Below are 17,790 nucleotides of genomic sequence, written 5' to 3' on the forward strand. Positions count from 1 at the left end.
CTATATTTTTAAAAGAGCAGTTACACTTTTTACTGAAATTAAATATTTTTTCAGATGTTTTGTCTTTCTGAGGCATAAATAAGGTGTGAGGTTTTTTTTGTAGTGCAGTGTATAAATTGAAAATAGAGAGTAAAAGGCATAGTCAGCAGTTGTATAAGTAAGAGCTATTATGAAAAATTCTGAAAAATTGATAAGTGTGTTTCTGTTTCCTAATAATAGGGGAAATCCAAAAGGCTTAAATTTTGATACCTTTTACAACTTAGCATTTTATTAATGCATTACATGTGTTTGCCAGAGGTGACCATACATATATTTTCTTAACTGCCGCTGTAGACTGGAGTTTAAATGGAAACAATATTTGGTTTAATGCTAAAATTTTATCTGGTGTTTCTGGTTTGCAGGTTATTCCCACTGGGCAAAACAGAAGATGTCTTCAATGACTTCTGAAGGCATCTTGCTCATTTGAGTTCTGCTCCTTTCAGACTGTATACACAAACCCCTTTTTTGTCTGGGCACAGCAGGAAACAGGAGACAGTTTCCATGCTCAGTCTCAGGCCTACCAGGCAGCAATCACACACACATGTACACAGACACACAATTGTATGCTAATGTTGCTTTTGTGGACAGGAGAGGCTGTTGTCATCTATAGCCCTTGCTGTCACAACCCTAATTTTTCATTAAATGACTCTATAACCTGTCTCACTCCATGCTGCTTTTTGTATCTTCATCTTGGATGTACAGAGTGACTCCCCAGAGAACACCCAACCATCCTGATTTCAGACCAGATTATTCAATTTGCATTCCATGCTTCTCATTCTGGTGAATGATTTGGGCAGTGACTTCAGTTGTTTTGGATAAAATAAAAATAAAAAATAAAAAAATCCAAAACCAAACACACAAGGTATTTGACTGTTGTTGGAAGTAGGCTATCATTCTTATTAACCTTAAATAGGATTTAGACTTTTCATAAATTAGAGGTGCATCTCGTGAAAGTTAGTTGCAATCTGCCTTTTAGTGTCTCCTGCACCATTATGACTTTCTATTTGAGCAGACAAGTTCATGCTTCCCAGAGTGGAATCCATCATCATGAAAGCATCTTTTTTGTGTGCTTACCAGAAGCAATTTAAGTTTTCAGTCTTAACAGTGCATTGTCTCTAAAGGAAAATCTTCTGCCAATGGCGACCCCTCAGCCCCCTTGGTAAGATGGGCTCTTCTGCCTGCATGGTAAGCCAGATCAACCTATAGACTGTGCAAAAAACCTCTCACTTTCTTTTATATATTTTTTTTTTTCAGATACCCCTTGTTTAAGAGGGTGAGTAAGAAGCATAGCATGTATGTCTTCCTCAATATTTCTTTCAGGAAACTGTCTATTCCAGATTTCTGCTGTTCCTTAATTAAGGAGTTAAGGATTGGAAATGTCAATGTATATGTATATGTATAGCCACTACTCTGCCACCAGTTCTAAGAAAGGTCTTTCTCCACTGATTTAACACCACCAGTCATGCACATAATAACAGGCTTTCAGAAACGAAGGTGTTTTTATCCAAATTTTTACCCATATTACCCAAGTACCACTGTAAGTAGACTCATCTATTCTGTGAATGTGTTGACTAGAATATCTTCTGTTTCCAGTGCACAAATCCTGACAGACATGCAGGGGTCTTAGTTCAGACACTGAGGAGCTGAGTAAGCTGTGACCTTGTATTGCTGGTATCTGCAGAATATCATTATTTGGATATCTAACTAGCCCTTCCTGCTGTTGTCTATGAATTCATGCTCTGAAAACATGAAGCCATACAGAACCTTCAATAATGCCCTAAAAACCACAGAAGGCTGTTAGAACACCTACTGAGAAGGATGAAAGGCTGGTAGCATTTGCTGAAACAACCTAAAATGTAATAAACCTCAAAATGTAAGCACTGTGAGTAACAGCCTAAGATAACTGATTTCTGCAGGTGCTTTTGCATGGGGAAATACTGGAAGTCTTTGATCAGATATGGAATCAACTATTCTCAGGATGGTGCCTGGAAAGTGAATAGCTCCAGGCAGAGGAAGACCACCCATGCTTCCTGTCCCATGTTATGTTTCTAACATGTTCCCACCGGCTCTTCTTATTCTGGCTCTTCTTATCCTTCTTCAGAGGTTAGAAACTGGGAGAATTTTATGATTAAACATTTAACTTTTTTTTTTTTTCAATTGCATGAGGAAGGAGTTGCTGCTGTGCATAGTTAGCACAGTGAGGTCAGCTCTGCCAGTTGTAGATGTGGAAGGGATGATAGAAAATCGTTTGGTTCTTCAGACAGACTAAGCTCAATAAATTACTTTCATGAGCTCTCCCTCTCCCTGCAGGTTTCTAACACCTGCATTCTCCCTCTTTTGAGGAGGAGGACAGGTTGTCTAATTGTTCTAGAATTAAAAGTGAAGCAAACATTCAGTCATTCTTTCAGATCTTCAGTATCCCCATGCTACTTTCCATTGCAGAAAGGCCCTGAATGTAAGAAAAGGCTGAAGGAAGAGTAATCTAAAGACACTGTTATACAAACAGAATAGAACTCCAGCATTAAAAAACGAAGGAAAAACTCACTGGTTTTGAAAACAAAGGCATGCAGAGTGCCCTACACAAAGGCCTATGCTTTTGTTAGCAGTGGCAGTGCCAAGGCTTGCAACAGGCTCCATAAAGCACTATGACAGTGCACTGCAGGAGTGCATGGTCTTTCTCTCTCTTCCTTACCCCAAGTTCTATCCATACTCTTCCTTTTGCAGCCATGTCATGATCCCTTTCATCTGATCATAGAGGTTTTCACACATCAGAGCTTCCAGCCTGATGTTCTTGCAGCAGCCAAATGCTGAATGGAGCAGTTACATTTTCAGAGTACTGGCAGTAAAAATGTTTCCTTGATGTTAGAAATACACCTCCTACTTCACAGAAATAAAATCTGTGGAGTATCACATCTAATGTGCCAGACTATTTTGATTTCAAAGATTTAGAAGCTGAGAATGATTTTGTTTAAAGCAGCCTCAGACTGAGCCATGCTCAACTGTTCTTTGGGAGTTGGGGGATCTAGGAAAGGGAGATGGAAGAATAAGAAAATTGTTAACATTCAGTGGCCAGCAATTTACCTACCAAAAGTACTATACAAGCTGCTTAGAGAACTGTTTTTTTAGTTAGTTTTTTAGTTTCTTGTCTAACCTTCACTTCCTTTTCCCCTTTCTGTAAATGTTAAGGGCTGCATCCAGGGCTGTATTCAAAAAAACTTATGTAGCAGAGGAAGAATTGCAAGATTCAAGCAGGACCTTACACACCCTGCTACCTGTCAGGAAGTTTCTTTCCTCCTGTAGGGAATGTCACCTCATGTGACTAAGTCTGTTCCAAATGAAAGAACCAGGTCAAAGCAGTAACCTAGACAACTTCAATGTTACAGCTAACACTACTATTTATATAGCTTTTACTAAAAAGGGAATAGTTACTCCCTCACCTGTTTTAATTTTCTTTTGCCCACTGGGCTTTTTTTATGCAGGTGCTCTCATGTAGTTTGTGCTTGTCAGCTTCACCAACAAGCAGAAAACCCAAGGCACATAGGGGTTTTCTTCTAGATCAAGTTGCAATGAGGATAGAGAGTGAAGATACTATATTTTCTTCCTTTTTTAATGTTGGAGTTTTATTCTGTTTGTTTCTTTTAGAAACATTTATTTGTGGTACTGACATTTGATGTTTGTGGTACTGACATGTAACCTAGAAAATGCGCATCTGAGAGAATTGCTCAGAACATAATGCAGTGTCTCATGTTTTCATGTTTTTAATCAATATAGTGGTGCTGGGTATACTTTCAGATGTAACTAGGAAATGCCTGTGTTTATCTGGCTAATTTTCAGAATGTTGAGATAACATGCACCACCAGCACAGCAGGTTTACATTCAGCTTTGCAACTCAGGAAGAGCACTGAAAGAAGAAATGATGGGTTGAGTACAGATGAGTTGTAAAAAAACCTCTGAACGTTGATTGCACAAACATTGATTCCAGGTTATCAGAGATTGCTGTAATAACTTGTGGCTATGTGGGGAACGCATAATAAATCTCCATAAGATGAGAATCTTGCGAACCCATACTGGAATCTGAACTGCAGAAGTTTTCAGTACGGATAGCTGAGTGATACATGACCCTCACACAGTGAGTGTTAATAATGTTAGATCTTATCAAAAAATTAGAAGGAAAAAATACTTTCTAGTGTCACTGGAACGCCAAGGCACTGAAGTGTTCATAGAGGTTGCAGCGACAGAAATTTTATATTTACTTTTTGTCATGCTGTCTGAAGAGGTAACACAAAATTCTGTATTTATGTTTGAAAGCAGTCTCAGTTTTAAGTTCAAGCCAGCTGTACCCTGAGGCTGAAACATGGCCATGTTTTGGCAGCAGGGAAGACTGCCATATGTTGCAGTGATAAAAAAATTACACTGATGCCAATCTCTGAAGTCAGTCTTCTAAAAAATATATAAGAGAGCATATCTGTGGCAATATAAGCTTTTAGAGAGAGAGAGAGAGAGAGAGAGAGTAAAAGAGCTTGAAAAGCCTTTATTTAATGATAATTTTTCTGTCTCTTTAACAGTAAATGCTGCAAGTCATAATTCACAGTTGTTCTTGAGAGAAGTTGTATGTAATACATAAATTCATTGAATCTCTCTGTTACACGGAATTGATTGCTGTCTAGCTCCCGCCTTTCAATTTCCATAGAACAATTCCATACATTGAATAAGTCCTTATTTATTGACTGGCTTTTAGTGAGCACAAACTGGAAATTGATAAGAAGACTTTTTTTTTAGGAGTCTTTCAGGCAGGCCTAGAAATGAGAGCAGGGATGTGGATCCTGGACCTAGCTGGCAGCATCATGACATACTCTCTCTTTTTATAAGGTCAATATAAGCTATTGGTTTGTAGGTCTCATGGGTGAATTCCAGTGCTTTGGAATTAGTTGGAATTGCTTTTGGCAATTAGTTTGTTTTAGTTCCAGCAGTATGTCAAGGATCTTTGAACACAACTATTTGTATTCTTGATATGCATATAATAAAATGTATTGTAGGATATATTCTTATAGTGCAGTAGTTTCAAACTGCATCTACTGCAATTTTAATGCAAAACAAAATATCCAGTAAAAAATACAGATCTCAATCATAAACCTTTTGTTCTCTACTATAAACACTGGAGCTGCTGTTTCTTGAGGAGTGTTACTGATCCATAAAGCAGTTTTAAATTCCCTCCATTTACCAGTATCCTGAGGTGCATTTTTTTGATTGATAAGAAGTTGCTGAGAACAGACTATGGATTCCACCAGCATCTTCTTTCACGTTCATGAAACATATGGCCATAAACTACCATTTATGTCCTTGAGCTTTGGAAAGAAGTCATCCAGAGATGCAATAAATTTGTTTTGAAGCAGAAGTTTTACTATTGGCTAGGCCAATAGTTTCCAGATAAACATTTTCTTGCCCAACAGTGATGGAAGTCATCAAACTTGCATTTGACAGTACACAAGCTAGACTTCTGCATCTCCTATGCCAACACATTCAGCTGGCTTTGAAGTGAGGACACTAATACATTTGCATTCTTTGTATATGCACACTTTTCCATTTCCACTTCTCTTAAAGTCCCACAGTACTTGCATCTGAGGAAAAAAACCCAAAACACTGGCTGTTTCTGTAATTTTTTCAGAGTGAGACAAAGATCTCTTAAGAAGATATTGTTTTTTATGGTCCTCGATCTCACCAACCAGAAAATTTCCTTATGTTATTCTGAAACAAACAGTTTAGTTCCAGGACAATTTCTACCATTGCTGTCAAGATATTTAATGCTCCTCCTGATCCAGATATTTGCGTCTTAGTCAAGTTCAATGGCTGAGCTTTACTAGCAAATGGCACAGCCCTATTTTGTTACGCATTTTCAGACTTGAGAAAGTTCAGTGGTCAGCAAATTTTTTAACAGAGGTAAAAGACGCTGATACAACTAATGCAAATACATTACCTGCTGAACAACTGATAGATAGGAGGACACCTATAAAATATGCATAAGATATCAACATCTGTTGCTGCTTCAGATAGTTCTCACTAACTGAATCTTGTACTTTATTGGCCAGAACATTAATTTCTCCTGCAAGTCTATTTGGATGATAGCACTCTGATGATCAACAGCTCTCTTATTATACAGTTTTGCTTTGATACATTATTTATATTAACAGTACTGACCAAGTGTCTAGCTGTGCTGTGAAGTTTTTGTGTATTCAGAACTGAAATCTTATATTCTTTCTCAGCTAGAGAAATCTTGGTTTCTTGGAGATATGTCTGTGCTTCATTTCAGTTATTTCTCCTTGAATTGCAGATCTGTTTTCATTGCTTCATTGCTTTTATTAATTGTGAATGGTTTAGTAATTGTTTTCACTACTTTTTCCATGGTGCTCATTATCTCAATAATAATGTAACTTTTTCTTCCCAAACTGTCAGCTTTCCTTTAAGGGCTACATGAATTTTCAATGAAAATGAAAATATAGATTCCATTTTACTCTTGTGCAGCAGTGAGGTCGCCTTTCAGATGCTTAATCTCTTCAGTATCTTCCCCAATAACAGCTCCTTTTGGCAGCTGCTGGTTAACTTAAGGTTTCATCACATTCTTTGCTCTGTGTGCCTACTCCACTGTACCCTGTTTTCCCTTGGGACTTATAGATGTGGGAGGAGCTCTGGCTATTACTGTTGTCCTTCTTGTTTCTTAGAGTCTTGAAGGATCTTCTTAGGATGTCTTCTGTGTTTACCACACGACCAGCATTAACCCTTTCATAGTTCAGGATAGATTACTTGGTATTTCCAGTTTCATAAACTCTGTATCAACTGCTCCAAACTGAAGTGTTTTTACCTCATGCAAGTTTGTATTCCCAGTTCTAATAAGCTCTTGGCCATCTTGAGATACTTTCATAGAAATGGTAAAAGAAAAACAGGATCAACTGGAATATGCATTAATGTAAGTAGTTGCAATCGTTCTTTTTGCTGCACCTTTTTCCAAGATCTGGTAGACTTCATTTTTTTTGTGTTCAGGTATTTCTTTGGAGACTTTCACATTTATATGTGTCTTGTGTATAGATAATTGAACATCTGAAGTCTTTCTCTAGAGCTGGGATTATGTATTCATTATGTATTTCCAGAGCAGAGAATTTTACAAAAAAAAAAAAAAAATCATTGTCAATATCTGTGACTTTTTCTAATATTTAATATGATGCATTGCCAGACTCAGTGATGTCCAGCAACAGGACAACGAGCTGTGACCATAAACCAAAACAAGAAGTTCCACCTCAACGAGAAGAAAAACTTTACATTGAAAGTGGCAGAGCCCTGTAAGAGGCTGCCTAGGGAGGTATCCCTCTCTGGAGACCTTTGAAACCCACTTGGATGCAATCAAGGGAAGGTACTGCAGCCATAACAGATTTGTGTTGCACGTGAATTAACTGATTCTAATGAAGCACTGGCCTTGTTTTTATGCCTCTGTTTTGTAACAAAAATGGGCCTCTGCCTGCTATTGCACTGTATAAGCACCAAGCTGCTTGACCCCTTGGGGAAGTTTTGCATTTCTACCCAAAACTCCATATACTGCATCTGGTGCATTTTCTGAACTAACTTTCCAGTTGTTACTGTCTGCTCTGCAGATGAGGAATAGGGGTATTTCTAGATACCTTTCACAAACACCTAAAAACAAAATAACTCTTCTGTCAGCAGGCTTAACTGAAGACCCACATGTTGTAAAAGTGTCTTAAGGAATTGCCATCTGAAAAAGACTTGAATTCCTCTAAAGGGGCATGTATGTAAGATTTAATATGGAGGTATGTTGGAGATGGAGACAGAGGTTTTTTAGGTTCTACTGGTTTTGTATTAACTTCACAGATCAGAAAACAGAAACTAAACTCCTAAGAAAATTCAGTAGCAAGATGAAAACTGCTCAAAAGTAGAGGTGCTCTGTGCAATTCTCAAAATAGTATTTGCTCCTAAAGCACGTTCCAGTCTTGTTGATTATGAATGGATCACTAATCATTAGACTGATTAATTTTCCTGAATGTTCTTCACAACCATGGGATCAGTTAGAGGGTGCAGGAAGAAAACTTCCCACCACCACTGAGTTTCATGAGGTGAAGCTGAAGGAATAGCATTGTTACTGAGCTTCACTGCAGAGCTGGGTCCTGTGTCCCTGCAAAGATGGAAAAATACACAATGGCGCAGCACTTGTATCTCGGACGGATGTTCATCACTTTCGCACATAAGATTTTTAAAAATTCTCATTAAACCCCATAACAGGATGATAAAGCAGTGATGCCTTAATATCCTGGGATGGAGCGCTGTGGTCCTTACCCTGCCGAGAGATCTCATCCTTTCCAGCCGTATCTCTTGTCCTAAAGTCCTCCTTCCCAAATGCCTCCCTGGCAGCTCTCTCCTGACCCCGCCATCCCCGCGGTTATCCCGCCCCGCAGGCGCTCTTCCTACAGACTTAGCGCTACTTAAAGGGCTCACTCCGCCAGGCCTTCTTCCTCCAGCCCTCGCCCAGGGCCGTGGCCCCGGCGGGCGAGCAGCGCGGCGGCTCTCGCCTCCCGGGGCACCGCGGGCTGCGGGGCCGGCCCTCCACCGCCCCGGGCGCGGCCGCCCCCCGGCGCCGGGACCCCGGGCCCGACCCGCCTCCTCCTCCTCCTCCTCCTTCTCCCCCGGCAGGTGCGGCCCTCCCGGGCCGCCGCTGCGCACTGGGCGGGGCGGGGAAGCTCCTCCTGCTCGGGCACCGGAGCGGCACGGCCGGGACGGCGGCTCTGCGGCGCGGGAGCTGCTTGCCCGCAGCTCGTCCCCCCGCTGCCGTCGGAGCGGAGCGGAGCGGGGCGGAGAGGCGGCGCCGCCACCGCCGTGCGCGGCCCCGGCACCTGCCCGAGGTGAGCGAGCGGCCGGGCCCGAGGCGGCGCCTCCCGCCGTGTTACCTAACCGGGACCGGGGCGGGGGGCGGCCGCCGGTCGTGCCCCGCGGCCCCGGCCGCTCGGCACCGTGCGCTGGGGAACGGGGGCTCTGATGGGGAAGCGGGGGCGGCGAGGGCGAGTGTCTCCGTTGCCAGGGAGACGGGTCAAGCGGCAGCCGCGGCCGCCGGGGCGCCCCCGGGCACCGAGCAGCGCTCCCGCCGGCCTCGGCTCCGCGTAGGAGGCGGCGGGGAGCGGCGCTGGGGGGAGGATGAGCCCGGGTCCGGGGTGGCTCCGGGACGCCGTGAGCCCCGCTCCCCGCGGGCTGTGCGGGGACGCGCTCCAGGTGCTCGGCTGGCTCTGGAGCGTGGCTCTGCCGCCGCGACACGGGCGCTGCAGCGCGGCTCGGGACTTCGTGCGAGCCGCTCTCGCCTACCCGCACTCGAAGGTACTCGTTTGGCTGACAAAAAACAGCTTCTTGCTCCTCTCCGGCGTTTAAATATGCCGAGAGCTCGCTGCTGCGAACGACCCAGGCACTCTGATTGCTGGAACATTGTATCTGCAGCCCTCGCAATTGAAAAGGCGCTGCTCAGGTGGTTGTAGCTGATGGTGGGGAGAGATTCGGTTCCCGGTAGGAAATTTCCAGTTTGGTCGATCTGGAGCGATTGTACCGAAGAAGCGCGGGGCCCCGCGATGCCGCAGGTTGCTCATTGCTGCCGCTCTCCCAGGCCATCGGTGCCGGGTGCATTCCGCCCGTGCAGCGAGCCCGGCCTGTCTGAGCGGGCTCGGAGTGACAGCTGATCCGTAGCTGTCACACCAAACACTGGGAAGCAGCGTGCTTGGCACCAGAGACCGCAGTGAAATGTGAAAGAAATGGAATTATGGCTTAAGTCTTACCACGGGGAAATAAACTACAGACGTTGATCACAGCAAATCGCATGACTGTAGTTTTTAAAGCTTGTCATGAATTTTTCCAGTTTTGTAGGGCTAGGAAAATATCTTACAAACGTTTCAAAAGAAAAACTTGGGGTTAGTCTTCTTTTAGTAAATATTCATGGCAGCGTTTGTTCAGTCGTGAAAAGACCAGGAGCAGACCCAGAGGCCACAATCCCGTTAACTGTAGCACGTAGGGTAAAGGATTACTGGAGCCCTGCCAATTCCTGTTGATTCTGGGATCTGCCTCCATAAAGCAGTTGCCAAGAACAAGACTGCTGAGGCGTGTTCCTTTCTTCAGAGTTTATATCTAAAAACCATATTTGTTGTTTAAATAGATCCTACAGAAATCCAGTGATGTGCTGAATAAGTAATGCAGTTACCACAGATGCTTAAAAAGCCACCCATATATAGCTACTCAGTCACATCTCTTTGTGTTATTCAAGTTTACAGATGATTACAAAGAATTTTTTTCTTTACTTTGAAAGTACTCCAGAAAAACTCCTTTAATCTTTCGTCTGTTTTTCAGACTGTGAATAACTTGACAGCATCTGTAAAGCTGCTTTACAGTTATTATGTACAAAGTACTACGCTAGGTATGGGTATTCTCAGAAACTGTTAGAGAATAATAAGCTCTTGATTAGCAGAACACTAAAAATAATGCAGTTGTACCAACTAACATCTCTTAAGCACAAGATTTTAAATTTTTTAGGTGTCTACAATGTTTATAAAAATATTGTGTTATACTGTGCATACAAGCAACAAAAGGCCCTGTTAATTTCTGTATAGGCATGCATGGAGAATGTACATTTGTGCAGCTATTGAATTAGCAGATGGGGCAAAGACTGTACTCCTAATATGTCAGAAGGGAAAGAAGTTGCCTTGGGGTTTCTTTGAAAATGGCCCAGTTAGATTGGCAGGTATACCTTATATTCAATTCCAAATGAGAGAAAATGCTGTTAGGGAAGAGAATTTTAATAAGGAAATGGAAGTATTCTTTATTTAATACTTTGTAGCTCAGCACAAACCACACAAAAGATGGTATTAACCACTGTTTTTACTGCCAGAAAACAATAGAATATTTCAAAAGTAAAGATGACCATGAAGAAATTTAATTTATGGATATATTTTTATAAAAGTGAGATTGGAAGTAACTGTGCTTCAAACTGACTCTGAACAAATAGTGTAGAATCTTGCCTTGGACAAGGCAGTGAGATTCCCACTGATCTTCTAGTGGAGTTGTAATCTTTCTTCAGTCTTGTCTTCTCTTTAAGACAGGACATGAGTAACTGTGTTTAAGATGGCAACTTCTGTTGGAAAGTCTCTGTATTGTCAATAGTGTATGCAAATTTGACCCAGGATTTGAATTTGAACATACAAAGACATTTTAGTAGCATCAAGGGAGGTGATTTTGGAGGTTTTTTTTTTTTGTTGTTGTTGTTGTTTTTTTTTTCTTTATTTTTGTTGAGGGGAGCAATAACTTTTGATTTTACAGTAAGGAGAAGTATGGTTAGAAGATCAGTAGCAGATGGAATTTTATGCTTGCATGGGTCATTTCTTCAGTGGGCACTTAGAAAGTAAAGTAAATGCAATTTGAACAGAGAAAATGCTGTGTTCATTTAAAGACTTTTTCTTTCTGCTTTGGATTCAGAATGTCTTTTGCCTGAAAAGTCAGAAATTGGTATAACAGCTTCTGACACTGATGATCAGCTTCTACAAAGCAGCAAAAAGGAATGTATTCAATAAGAAATTATTGTCATTGCTGTGGTGTTTCTGATCAATACTGTTGACTGGAATATGATGTGCTTAATGGTCAAGAATGACAGTAATTTAATGCCACACTAGCATGGGGAAGTGATGATTATAAATTGAACTAGAAGTCGGAATTGGATTAAGTGAAAAATTAAATTAATTTAATCACTTGTGTGAGAACAGATGACAGTTATTGGGAAAAACTAGCAAAACAAAAATATCATGCAGTATAATTATACTTTCCTAGAGCAACCACATATTTGTCTCATTTTAATTCTTTTATTAAAACAAAAGTAATCCCTCATATTTCTCATCCATCTAAGACTTTCGTATGATACTTTGCAGTGTGTTCTCTGCTCTTAGGACTTCAATTACTCTGACTGCTCTGATTGCAGGAAGTGGATGGAATTTTACTTTTGAATTTTTTCTATCTCTCTTCTTTGGAGATAGAAGAACAAATTTTAGCCAAAAGGCTAAGAATTACAAGGTTTTCCTAAGTAATTATTGACTTTTTAGAAACCTAATTTTTAATTTATTTTACAGTTTATTCCCTACACAAAAAAAAAAACCCAAACCCACCCTCATATTACTAATTGGTAGAAGTAGTATATCCCCTCAAATTTCTTGAATTATCTGATGCTTATACTTAGACAGGATCCTTGACATAGTGATTTCTAAACCCTCACTTCTTCGTGTTCTGAATTTGATGGCTTTTTGACTGCTTATGAAATAAAGTGAGGTCTCATGCTCTGGCATTCTGTGTGCATACTATATTGCATGACTGTGTACTTGTAGATGGGATGCTTTTATTTCCAAGAGATTTTTGAAATTTTGCTATCAAATTCTGAATGCTGAAAATAAGTAAAGAGTAGAAACCCTTCATAGGGTCTCGTAATTGTTTTAATTATTACTATTTTTTAAAATTTTTGTCTAATGTGTGGGTTTTACCCCTGACTGAATTTTGGGCTTTGAACAGTTAGAACCTTCACATTGATAAGAAACATACTTAGGAGACCATTTTTGATGGGCATTTCTGCTAAGCCTGAAGAAAGCAGGGACTAGAGGCCACTCTGGGAGGTAACTTCAAGAGAAGAAAATGAAGCAATTCCCTTGGAGTTTGGCAGTTTAAACTGGGAGACCAGGGGGGCTTTGAAACTCCTGATTCTGGGTGTTCCCATATGGACCAGCACCCTGAATCTGCCTGACCTTTACAGAAAGGGAAATGTCTAATGTAGGCCAGCAAGGAGCTGTGGCAGGTTCTGGGCAGGTGCTAGTCTGTGTTCTAGATTCTACAAAAATGTTCTGTCAAGATTTATCAGATGTAGTTTAATTGCATTTAAACTACAGAAAAATTTGGACTAAGCTAAGATTCAACACTGAAGTCCATTGCTGGGCTTGCTGTGGACCTGCAGTATTCCTCTTCCTTTCTGGGGCAGGAGTTTTCACAGACAAGGTACCTGAATTAGGAAACCTTTTGTGCTCCTTGCTGTTAGTGGCTGTGAAGTCACTCAGGGCAGATAGCCTGTGGTAACTGGGCCAGTACCAAGGAGTCTTTATGCACCTACATACACTGCTAGATCTTCGAAATACAGCACTCCTTTGGCTTGAAGCAAGAAAGATGCTGTTTCAGAAAGTGACATTTCAGTAGTGAATGCTGTACAAATTCCAGTCACACTCATGCCAGTTGGAAGCTGTTGACCTTGGTATTGACAGTTGGGTATTTCCCTGTGACGAGAAAGCAATGAAATATGTAACAATTATGAGTAAAATAAATCAGAGGCTTCAGAACATCAGTGATACTTGAGAATGCATGATTTTTTTTCCTCAAAGTTAGGTGACTACTCTCAACAGTTATGTAAATTAAGAATTTGTTCTGCCAAAATTTCCGTAACAATATGCTGTGGCAGTTTAGAAGAGCTTTAATTGTAGGGAATGAGCTTTGTAGGGGGATGAATATTGTAAATATTTTGATTTGTCAGTATATGAAAGTTAAGGTTGTTCTCAAGAGTGTCTTTGTTTTTCCTGACAGGAATGATACATATAGTGGTGGTATTTGGCAGTATAGATGTTGTAATGTTTGCACCTAATTTAATTTTGTGGTTTTCCTGTGTGCTGATATTGTTTAGGATGGATCATAAGATCGTGGATTTTTCCCCTCAGTAGTCTAAACTCTTCCATTTTTTTAACCCCTTGTGCCTCCAGAGTAACCTTTTATTCTAATCTTCACTAAGAAACCAGTTGGATTTACTAGTTTGGATTACAGAGGGGTTTTGTTTTGAAGGTATCAGTGTGATTGAGGTCCACTGTTCTTAAGGTTTGATTTCTGTTCTGTATGATTTGTTTGTTTTTAAAAGTGATTGCTTAAGTGAAAACAGCATTGCTTAGATTAATAACAAATTTTGAAGAAGATGTGAGCAAGCTTATGGCCTTATTATGTCTGAAACATTTTCCATCAGGTTTCACTTCAGGTCAAATAAAGTAAAAGGGCTGCTGCCCTTTGTAAGCTAAACTGTGCCTCTACCTGACCTATCAAGACAAAACAGATAAAAACATGTAGTTGAAGAAATGTCATCAGGATATGTGGAATGTATATTTTCCAGGTTTATTTTTGAAGTTTTCTAAAATTGGTCTTATTGGCTTTTTTTTCCCCAACAATTACATTTATAAGACAGTGTTAATAACAGTAGTCTTTTCCTGATCTAATACAGATTTTAAAATTGTCTTTAAAGCAATAAGAAGAAGGTTCTCCTTTTGAGGGGATACATCTCCTGTGGTTTTTGCCTTTTCTCTGTTAGTTTTGAAAGCCCCCTTTCAGTCAGTGACCTATATTTTAGTTGCATAGAACAACAACAAAAAAAAAATAAAAAGAAAGAAGTGAGGTGATGTTTTCAGAACAGAGTTGGGACTTTGACTTAAATGAACTGTGGAGATGAAAATAGAGGTCTCAAGATCAAGGCTGAACTGAAGTGCTGTCTTCTTGTGGGGATAAAAGTACCTGTTTTGTGAGTTTGGTGTATTCCTTAGCTGAACTTTTTTTTTTTTTTCACGTTTTCTGTTTTGGTAGAAAATTCAGACAACAAATAAGAAGGGAGCAGAACTCCTTTTGGCAGGGTCAGTGTGTCAGCACTGTGGAGTGCACTGAAGAGCCAACCCCTGCTGCACTGCGCTTCCCATCCTCGAGTGGAACCTTTACAGTGAGGTTACAGTGAGGTAACCTCACTGTAAAGGTTACTACATTAAAGTATCCTGGGTATTTGTGGCAGTCTGCGGTGACTTTTGCATTTAAATGCAAAAGGGAAAGTAGGGAAAGTAATTGCTTGCAGGGAAAGTGTGTAGGAAATTGAATGATGGCAATGCAAATGAACTCTTGTCCATTTGTGTTTCATACCTCACTCCATCCTCCAAACACACAGAATTGCAGAAACTTACATGTTGCCGAAATGTAAATAGAAGAACTAGGTATGCTTTGCTTGCTTACTTAGGGCGGATAACTATGAATGGAGGTGAAACAGAAGTAGGAATTCAGCATTAGAGAGCAAGTCAAACTCCAAAATATTTCAGTAGCTGGGACTGGCTGCCTAATAAAGGAGGAAGCTCTCCTGGACCAGTGTGACTGGGTCCTCAAGTATATATTGAATTTGAATGATGCCATTTCTGTTTTTTTGTTGTTGTTGTTTGCTTGTTTGCTTTCTTTTTATTAGATTTGTTCAATTTCTCTAAGACCTTCTGATCAGGTCCATCATACATAATGGCATCAGATTCCATGATTCACATCTTTGGATGTAATGACAGAAGATGAGAATAAGTCTTACAAAATTAGTGGAGTTCCTATTCCTTGCAGCTGTTTGCATTTCCCCAGTGTAATATATGATTTAGAATAAATTTGTGCTCAGGATTAAAAAGTACAGTATCCTTCCAAATGGAACCAAGTGATGGGAAAGAGCAATATACACAGGATGAATTCCTGTCTCTAAAGATGGTTATTAGAAGGATTATTCTGTCTAGAAGATATGCATTGAATGATAAGGTGAATATTCATCACCAGAACAAGATATTCGAAGGGATTACCTTCTAACAGGATTTCAGCAGAGTATTCTGGGAAAACCTCAGTTTAGAAGAACCACAAGAAAAGAACATGCATGAATATGTGAAAAATGTAACAGGAAAGCCCTCTAGAATCCTACTAAGTCTGAAAACAGTATAAAAGAGACCCTGTTTTCTCCAAGTAAAGACCCTGAAATCAGTGCCCTCTGAGCTGCCAGGGGTATGGAGCTGCACAATCTGGACCCATTCACCCAGCACCAATTGCCTAGCTCGGTGCTGATTTGCTTGAGGCTTTTCCAATTTTACTTTGATTTGTTTTAATAAATTCCTTTCATTATTAAATTGACGGATTCATTTATAACACCAGGATTCCCAATCTACTGTAGTGCAACTACCTTAAAGGCTGGAAAGCTGCTAGACAGGCTGTTTGAATTTACTGTCTTTGCTAATTAGAACTAACTTGTACTATGGACTTGCATTGATTTTTAGTGGTGTTGCTGGGTAGGTGAAGAGAGTTAAGGCTCTAGTAGCAGAACCTTGTCAGTTGTAATTTGTAGCAGTTTAAGACAAAAACACCTCCAGCTTTCCACCTCCCTCTGCATGTACTGCAGAGCTGGAGGAGTAGAGCAAATGCCTGCATTTTGTCTGGTTGTAGGCAGTGTTGTGGGATGTCATTCTGGGTTTGTACCATGACACCAGTGGCAACACAAGTGTCACCTGTGCACTGAGGCAATAATATGTGGCAGAGCATGGGGCATGCCGGGGAAGGGGAGTCAAAGCATCTTCAGTGGCATAGGTTGATTCTGTGAATTACACATTATGTTTCTACATTTCATCCTGTATTTGAGTGTTGAAAATTGTTGTGGGAAACCCAAGGAGTGAATTTCCATAGGCTGTGTCTTTAGTTCCTAATATATTTATTCTTTGGCCCTGGTAGTGAGGGAGATTACTATGTGATCATCAATTAGTCCATAGCAAACCAGTTCAAGCCCTGAACACCTAAAGGAGAAGGAAAAACAAGTGGTGATACAGTTACAGGGATCTAAAGATAGAAGAAAGAAGGGTGGTATTCTGGGTATTCTGCTGTTTGTTTGGGATTTTGTGACTTTGTTGTTGTTGTTTTTTCTGAGCTAGTTGGTATAGTCTGTGTGAGGAAAGAAAAAAGTGTGAACAGAAGTGTTTCTTTTGCTTAGAGCTGGAGAAGGCACAGAAGTATAAACACTTGTCCATTCTTTTTATAATTCAACTTCTGCTCCTAATTAAAGACCAGAGATTAAAAAAAAAGTTTAATATCTTAAGTTTAGGTATTTTTCCTTGAAACAGAAATTTTTCTTCAAGTAAAGTTGTGTCTCACACTAAGGAGGGCTAGGGAATGGTTGAACAAAATCTTCAGCTGTAAATTCAGAACCTTCTATTTGAAGGGGGAAAAAAGCCCCTCTATCTGTTGTCAACTGAGGTTATTTTCCATCTCTTTATCTCTATTGCACACATTTGAAAGCTGTCAGAAGAGCCAGATTTTATCAGAAAATTCCATCTAATGGGTTTATGACACCTTATGCATCTTGTTTTGACACAAGATGTTCTGCAGCTGTACTGGCTTGAGGTACTCCTGATTCCTCTGCCCTCCTGCTGCAGCTTGTTGCTCATGTGCTTTGCTGGCATCACTGTTTGTGAAGGGCTGTTGGGGATTGGATCACCAGCATGTCTCTTAGAGCTTTAAGAAAAAATAAAAAACCTTCCCCTAAAAATTAAAAAGCATCCTCACAGAAGTCTCTCTTACACTCTTAAACCAGGTCAGGCAAAAGAAGGAAGTATAGAAGCCAGGACTGCTGCTGAACTTGTACCCATTCTGTCTTGAAAGAAGAGAAAGTTGCTTTGACCTGTGATGAATATATGCAGACTGGAGAAAGGCATGTGGACTGTGTTTAGTTTTCTTTCATATAGTTGGGGGTAAAAGGTGTTAAAACAGTGGGTTTATTTAGCAATTTCTGGCACTGATTTGTAGTAAGCAAATGTTTACACTGCAGCTTGCCATAAATAAACAGAAGGGTGTTTGGAAACCCTGACCAGCTTTTGTGTAGGAGAGAGCAGTCATAACAAACTG

General features: G+C 40.5%; 1 protein-coding gene and 1 pseudogene across 19 annotated transcripts in view; one reads left to right on the plus strand and one right to left on the minus strand.

Annotated features, from left to right (window-relative positions):
* Positions 1 to 849: 849 nt before the first annotated feature.
* On the minus strand, positions 850 to 9,690 carry LOC146767871 (kinesin-like protein KIF11; annotated as a pseudogene). Its single transcript, XR_014954178.1, has 4 exons — positions 9,629 to 9,690; positions 8,377 to 9,502; positions 7,707 to 7,719; positions 850 to 6,750 (listed from the first exon to the last, which is right to left on the minus strand). The product of XR_014954178.1 is annotated as a kinesin-like protein KIF11 (transcript).
* KLHL32 (kelch like family member 32) overlaps positions 8,744 to 17,790 on the plus strand; it is a 118,897-nt gene continuing 109,850 nt past the window's right edge. For 7 of the 18 annotated variants that reach the window (XM_085574882.1, XM_085574874.1, XM_085574876.1 and 4 more), the window contains exon 1: positions 8,747 to 8,939. The gene's annotated coding sequence lies outside the window, so the exon portion shown is untranslated. Of the gene's footprint in view, positions 8,940 to 9,242; positions 9,406 to 17,479; positions 17,597 to 17,790 lie in introns of those variants that run through there. The other 11 variants (XM_085574880.1, XM_085574881.1, XM_085574885.1 and 8 more) reach the window with 5 other exon arrangements.

The sequence above is a fragment of the Lonchura striata genome, chromosome 3, assembly GCF_050655825.1.
Source record: "Lonchura striata isolate lonStrDom1 chromosome 3, ASM5065582v1, whole genome shotgun sequence".
In the NCBI taxonomy this organism is placed as follows: Eukaryota; Metazoa; Chordata; class Aves; order Passeriformes; family Estrildidae; genus Lonchura; species Lonchura striata.